The sequence below is a fragment of the Schistocerca gregaria genome, chromosome 2 (genome assembly GCF_023897955.1).
Source record: "Schistocerca gregaria isolate iqSchGreg1 chromosome 2, iqSchGreg1.2, whole genome shotgun sequence".
NCBI classification, from domain to species: Eukaryota; Metazoa; Arthropoda; class Insecta; order Orthoptera; family Acrididae; genus Schistocerca; species Schistocerca gregaria.
In genome coordinates, this window is record NC_064921.1 from 1,043,562,716 (window position 1) to 1,043,569,379 (window position 6,664).

The following is a 6,664-nucleotide window of genomic DNA, read 5'->3' on the forward strand; positions in this document are numbered from 1 at the left end:
ATATATATATACTACTGGTCACTAAAATTGCTACACCACGAAGATGACTTGCTACAGACCAGAAATTTAACCGACAGGAAGAAAATGCTGTGATATGCAAATGATTAGCTTTTCATAGCATTCAGACATGGTTGGCGCCATTGGCGACCCCTACAACGTGTTGACATGTGGAAAGTTTCCAACCGATTTCTCATACACAAAAAGCAGTTGACCGGCGTTGCCTGCTGAAACGTTGTTGTGATGCCTCATATAAGTAGGAGAAATGCGTACCATCATATTTCCGACTTTGATAAAGACCGAATTGTAGCCTATCGTGATTGCGGTTTATCGTATCGCGACCATGCTGCTTGCGTTAGTCGAGATCCAATGACTGTTAGTGGAATACGGAATCGGTGGGTTCAGGTGAGTCATACGGAACGCCGTGCTGGATCCCAACGGCCTCGTATAACTGGCAGTCGAGATGACAGGCATCTTATTCACATGGCTGTAACGGATCGTGCAGCCACGTCTCGATCCCTGAGTCAACAGATGGGAACGTTTGCAAGACAAGAACCATCTGCACGAACAGTTCGACGACGTTTGCAGCAGCATGGACTATCAGCTCGAAGATCACGGCTGCGGTTACCCTTGACGCTGCATCACAGACAGGAGCGCCTGCGATGGTGTACTCAGCGACGAACCTGGGTGTACGAATGGCAAAACGTCATTTTTCGGATGAATCCAGGTTCTGTTTACAGCATCATGATGGTCGCATCCGTGTTTGGCGACAGTTTGGCGACATCGTGGTGAGCGCACATTGGAAGCGTGTATTCGTCATCGCCATACTGGTGTATCAACCGGCGTGATGGTATGGGGTGCCATTGGTTACACGTGTCGGTCACCTCTTGGTCACATTGACGGCAACTTGTACAGTGGACGTTACATTTAAGATGTGTTACGACCCGTGGCTCTACCCTTCATTCGATCCCTGCGAAACCCTACATTTCAGCAGAATAATGCACGACAATATGTTGCCGGTCCTGTGCGGGCCTTTCTTGATACAGAAAATGTTCGACTGCTGCCCTGGCCAGCACGTTCTCCAGGTTCCTAACCAACTGACTACGTCTGTTGAATGGTGTCCGAACAACTGGCTTATCGCAATACGCCAGTCACTACTCTTGATGAGCTGCGGTATCGTGTTGAAGCTGCATGTGCCTTTACACTCCAACCAAGCTCTGTTTGACTCAATGCCCAGGTGTATCAAGGCCGTTATTACATCCAGAGGTGGTTGTTCTGCGTTTGATTTCTCAGGATCTATGCACCCAAATTGCGTGAAAGTTTAATCACATGTCAGTTCTATTATAATATATTTGTCCAATGAATACCCGTTTCTCATCTGCAATTCTTCTTGGCGTAGCAATTTTAATGGCCAGTCCCAAGGACAGTTGAAAAAGGAGGAGGGGAAGGAGTAATACCTCGTTAAAAAAACCTTGGTTCACTTGGCCCGAGTGACAGTACCTTGTGAGGGCCCCTTGCCAGGGATGCGGTGAAGAACTCAATGGCAGTGAAGGCGGAGATGAATATCATCAGTACCGCGGAACTGGCGGAAGAGAGAGCCCAAATCCACTAGCGTGTCTTCTGCAATCCAGCGGGTAGGGGTCAACTTCTATTCACCTAATTGGTGCTGCTGCTCGATGCTCTTCTTGATCTCAACAATGAAGCAGTAAACATGTGACCTTCATACAAGATAACCACAAAAAACGTTTCAACTTTAATAAGCATGATGGAACAAAAGGAAAAAAATTACTACCCCAGGCGTCAGTCTCTAGACTGAATCTTCCTGGTCATCGCATTCTAAGAGACCAGGATCGTCATGTGCAAAAGAGTCGGAGCTTCTCAAAATCTCTAAGACCACGACATTAAAACCTCTTAGGAACTCTCAACACACACATTCTCCAAGGTAGGTAAACAGAAACAACTCACAAATACCATAGAAAAATTCCACATAAAAATCTTTGCGATTCAACGAACACAATTTACTGACGAAAATCAATTTCGTTCAGGAAACTTCATAATCTACAAAGGAAAACCTGCAGTCCAGCTGAACAAGGTATCCAGCAATTTGGCACAGCTTGTTTTGTGCATAAATCAATTACAGACTCAATAATAAACTTCCATTCAACATCAGAAAGAATCTCGACAAGCTCAGTAAAATCTGGAAAAAGGCATACACACTGATAAATGCACATGCCCCCACAAATGATTACAATAGAAAAGATCCACAGGCAATTGATGACCTCTGGGAACTACTGTAGGAAACCTCAAATAAAATCGCTTCTCATGACGTGAAAATTATGATAGGAGATTTCAAAGTACAACTCGGGAACGAGAAAAATTTCAGGAAAACAACGGGAATTCATACAACTCACAGGAGAACTAATAAAAACGGCGAGAGACTGATAAACTTCTGCGAAACTTTTGATCTTAAAATCATGTCTACACGATTCCTTAAACCTGTAAACAAACTTACAACATGGAAATCACCAAATTCAACTTTTGGTGAATTTCTGGTAAACCATGTTGCCTTTTCTAATAAGAATACCAAAGAAATAACGTACGAACAAGAAAGGGATTTTTTGAGCCAAAACACCACTTTTAGCAAATAAAGCTTAGATTTCAACCTAACAGAAAGAAACCACCAATGAACAAAATAGTTGCAATTGATACAGAATACCTTAAACTTAAGAAGAGGGAAATTCTCCAGGAAATTGGGCAATCAACCACAACAAACTGGAAGGAACTTGTCGAAGTACTGAAAAACACAAGAAAGGGAAAACACAGATGATGGAACAGTGCATGTGATCAAGCAACAGAAGAAAGAATACAAGCTAGAAAAATTTTCCGTAGCAACAAAACTACAGAAATATGGCAGGAATTTTTGAGAATATGTAAGAGTTCATCCAAGGCAATACGAAGAGAAAAACAGATACGATATAATCCTGATTAAAGAAATTGAACAAGAACTTACCAAGAGCAACACCAGAAATTTTTATAAAATTCTCAAAGAAAACTTAACAGGTTATGAATCGCCTAATCTGTGCTTTCGCCGATCAGATGGATCACTGGACACCAACCCTAACAAGAACTGTCAAATTTTAACTAAATATTTTCACTCAATTCTCAACTGCAAGCCTTCAAGAAAAGAACTAGATTTCAAAAACCTACATCCAATCCTGTTTCAAATCCACCATCACTTGAAGAGGCACAGGAAATAATCAATTCTTTGAAGAACAACAAGTCTCCAGGAGAAGACAGAATCATAGCAGAAGTATGGAAATTAAATGACAATAATCTCACACTAGCAACCCACAGAATTATATCAAATGTTTGGGAAACTGAGCAAATACCTGCAGAGTGGAAACATGCATTAATTCACCCTCTCCACCAAAAAATTTGCTAAAGGATGCAAATAATTACATCGGAATTTCACTGCTCTATGTAATATACAAAATTCTTTCAAAGGCCCTGTGAAACAGACTAGAACAAGAGGACCAGTTAATAGTGGAGTATCAGGCAGGGTTTCCCAAAGGTCGTCTTGTGTCGAACAGATATGGAACTTAAAAACAATTTTGCCGATGAGCAAATGTAGAAATACTGTGTAACGTTTGTCGATTTTAAAAAGGCTTACGATTCAATAGATAAACAAACATTATTTCACACTTCAGAGGAGTTCAGGATTGACAGGAAAACAAGATCAATTATTCAACAGGCATTAACAGATACAACCTCCAAAGTTAAATTCTTGGGAGAAACATCAAAAGCATTTCATATCCATACTAGTGTTCGGCAAGGAGATGAAATGTCCCCCTTTCTGTTTAACATGGTTCTGGAAAAAAATTTGAGAACATGGGAAAATGAAATAAAACGAATTCAGCTTGGGATTAAAAAAAGGCAGAGAATTAAGGTGAAGTGTCTGGCTTTTGCGGATGAACTTGCCATTCTAACGAACAGTAGAAGGAAGCCAAACTTGAATTCGAAATTTCACAGAAAACTGGGCTACAAATCTCCTACGAGAAAACACAGTATATGGAAAACAAACCTGTAGATAATCTCGTCATTGCTACTGAATACGAGAGTTGTCCTACCAAAGCACTCTATGCTGCAGAAACTATAGTAATTCATGGGCATACGAAGATCAGAGAGATCGAAAATTCTGAGGAAAATATATGGACCAGTGTTTTAGGAAGGAATTTGGATGCAGAGGTCAAGTAGAGAGATGTACAAAGAGATAGAAACAATAACAGACACCATTATAAAGAGAAGGGTGAAATTTTATGGACATATCAGCAGGATAAATAGAAGCAGGCTCACGAGACAAATCTTTGAAATAGTAAATAACAGCAAAAGCAAGACAAAGTGGATCACTGAAGCAGAAGAACACATTAAAGAACTGGGGATCACACAAAACAACATAAACAATAGAGAACAGTTTAGAAACATCACAAAGAATCACACACTTAAACAAGAACGTACAGAGAACAGAATGGGACAAAGATGGTCGGAAGAATGCAAGAGAGAACACAGTAAATGTGTGAAGAGAATTTGGGAAGAATGAAGAAAGAACAAGAAATCATGACTACTCAAGTTCAATCGTTCTCTCAAAAGGGAATAATCGAATAGAGCGTGTTTTTCCTAATGTTTCCTACTCGATCTGCAATTAGTCATCATGTCTACCTTATCTCTTTGAAACCAACAAAGAACTATGTGGTCAGCTATAGTTTCTTTTCACAACAGTTACAATTTTGTCGTCTACACAAGTCTCTCCTGTGACCCAGTTGGTTGCTCTCCTACCGGTAATACCACAGAGCGAGGTGGCGCAGTGGTTAGCACACTGGACTCGCATTCAGGAGGACGACGGTTCAATCCAGTCTCCGGCCATCCTGATTTAGGTTTTCCGTGATTTCCCTAAATCGCTTCAGACAAATGCCGGGATGGTTCCTTTGAACGGGCACGGCCGATTTCCTTCCCAATTCATCCCTAACCCGAGCTTGCGCTCCGTCTCTAATGACTTCGTTGTCGACGGGACGTTAACCCCTAACCACCACCACCACCACCACCTACCGGTAATACCGATCCACAATAGACATCACTTCATTCTCCAATGAACTGCCCTCTTGTTTTGAATTGTTTTTCGCTTCAAAATTCCATGTCTCACTTCACTGAGTCTAAGACTTTTACATGTACTGATTAAGAAATTTGTGTAGCTCCGATTTGTTCAAACATATCGAAAATTTGGTTTTAGAAAAACAGTTTTGTACTGGGTGCTTTTAGTTCTGTGTTTATTTTATTTCCTTTCCGTTCAGTGTCTCTGTACATTACAAGTCACCTAAGTACAAACACTTGCTTTTATTTCCCAGTGAAACTGCGCCATTATCTAAAGAGTACCTGTAGAGTGTGAACAGGAATCGAAAGTGAGTACGCTGCATTCTACAAATATTTATTGGTTTTTAGTTTGTCTAGTTAAAGCATGTGAAAACTTCCTACAGCCCAGCTTAGAGTGATTTTGTAGCTTCCATCTCCTTTACAACTCCTCTTTCAATTTTCTATTTTCCATTAGTCTTATGATGTCTAAGGGAAACTATAAAATTGACGACTACATGCTTTAGTACAGGAACATAGATCGAATGAGTGTGTGGTTTATGAAGTGTTTTTATTTAAAATTTCCTGAGGTTGATTCGCAAAGCTTTCTAAAATCCACAGAGCTCACGACCCATCCTGACAGCTCAATCTGACACACCGTTTCAATCTGCTAGGAAGTCTCATATCAGCGCACACTCTGCTGCAGAGTGAAAATCTCATTCTGGAAACATCCCCCAGGCTGTGGCTAAGCCATGTCTCCGCAGTATCCTTTCTTTCAGGAGTGCTAGTTCTGCAAGGTTCGAAGAAGAGCTTCTATAAAGTTTGGAATGTGGGAGACGAGATACTGGCAGAAGTAAAGCTGTGAGTACCGGGCGTGAGTCTTGGGCACACAGTTTTAATCTGCCTGGAAGTTGCATATCACCGCACACTCTGCTGCAGAGTGAAAATCTCATTCTGGAGAACTAATAATGTCTCTCAGTAAGGACCTGTAATATTTTACAATACTTTCAGACTATGAGAAATGTAAGTGGTTCCTATTATATTAACCAACCATCATAAAGTGATGTATTATAGTAAGAACATGAGTATACTTTTATACAAGTTTTTCTAAAATTTACAAACGTATCATCCAATAACAAACATCAGATTTAGTATGCAGATCATGATATTCACCAAGATTTCTTAAGTTAAAGCTTTTCTAAAATTATTTTCACATGTTCATAAACTTCATCACTTATTTCACAGTAATTCAGTTTACTAAAAACACCTTTGTTTGCTGATAATTATGCTTCTCAATATTTCTACCAAGTACCCATGTAATTATATCGAAAAACACATTTCCCTATTATTAGATTGAATAATTCATCCAGTGAAAATTTTCTAATACTTTTTATTTAAACTTTCTTCACTTTTGATGCAAGTTTGTGCATTGAAGAAGAAATAAATTTAAATGTATTGATAAATTTCATATTGATATTTTCTGGGTTCTTAGCAAAACTGGTGTATCTATCTTTCTTATTAAGTATTAAAACTATCTCTTTTTTCT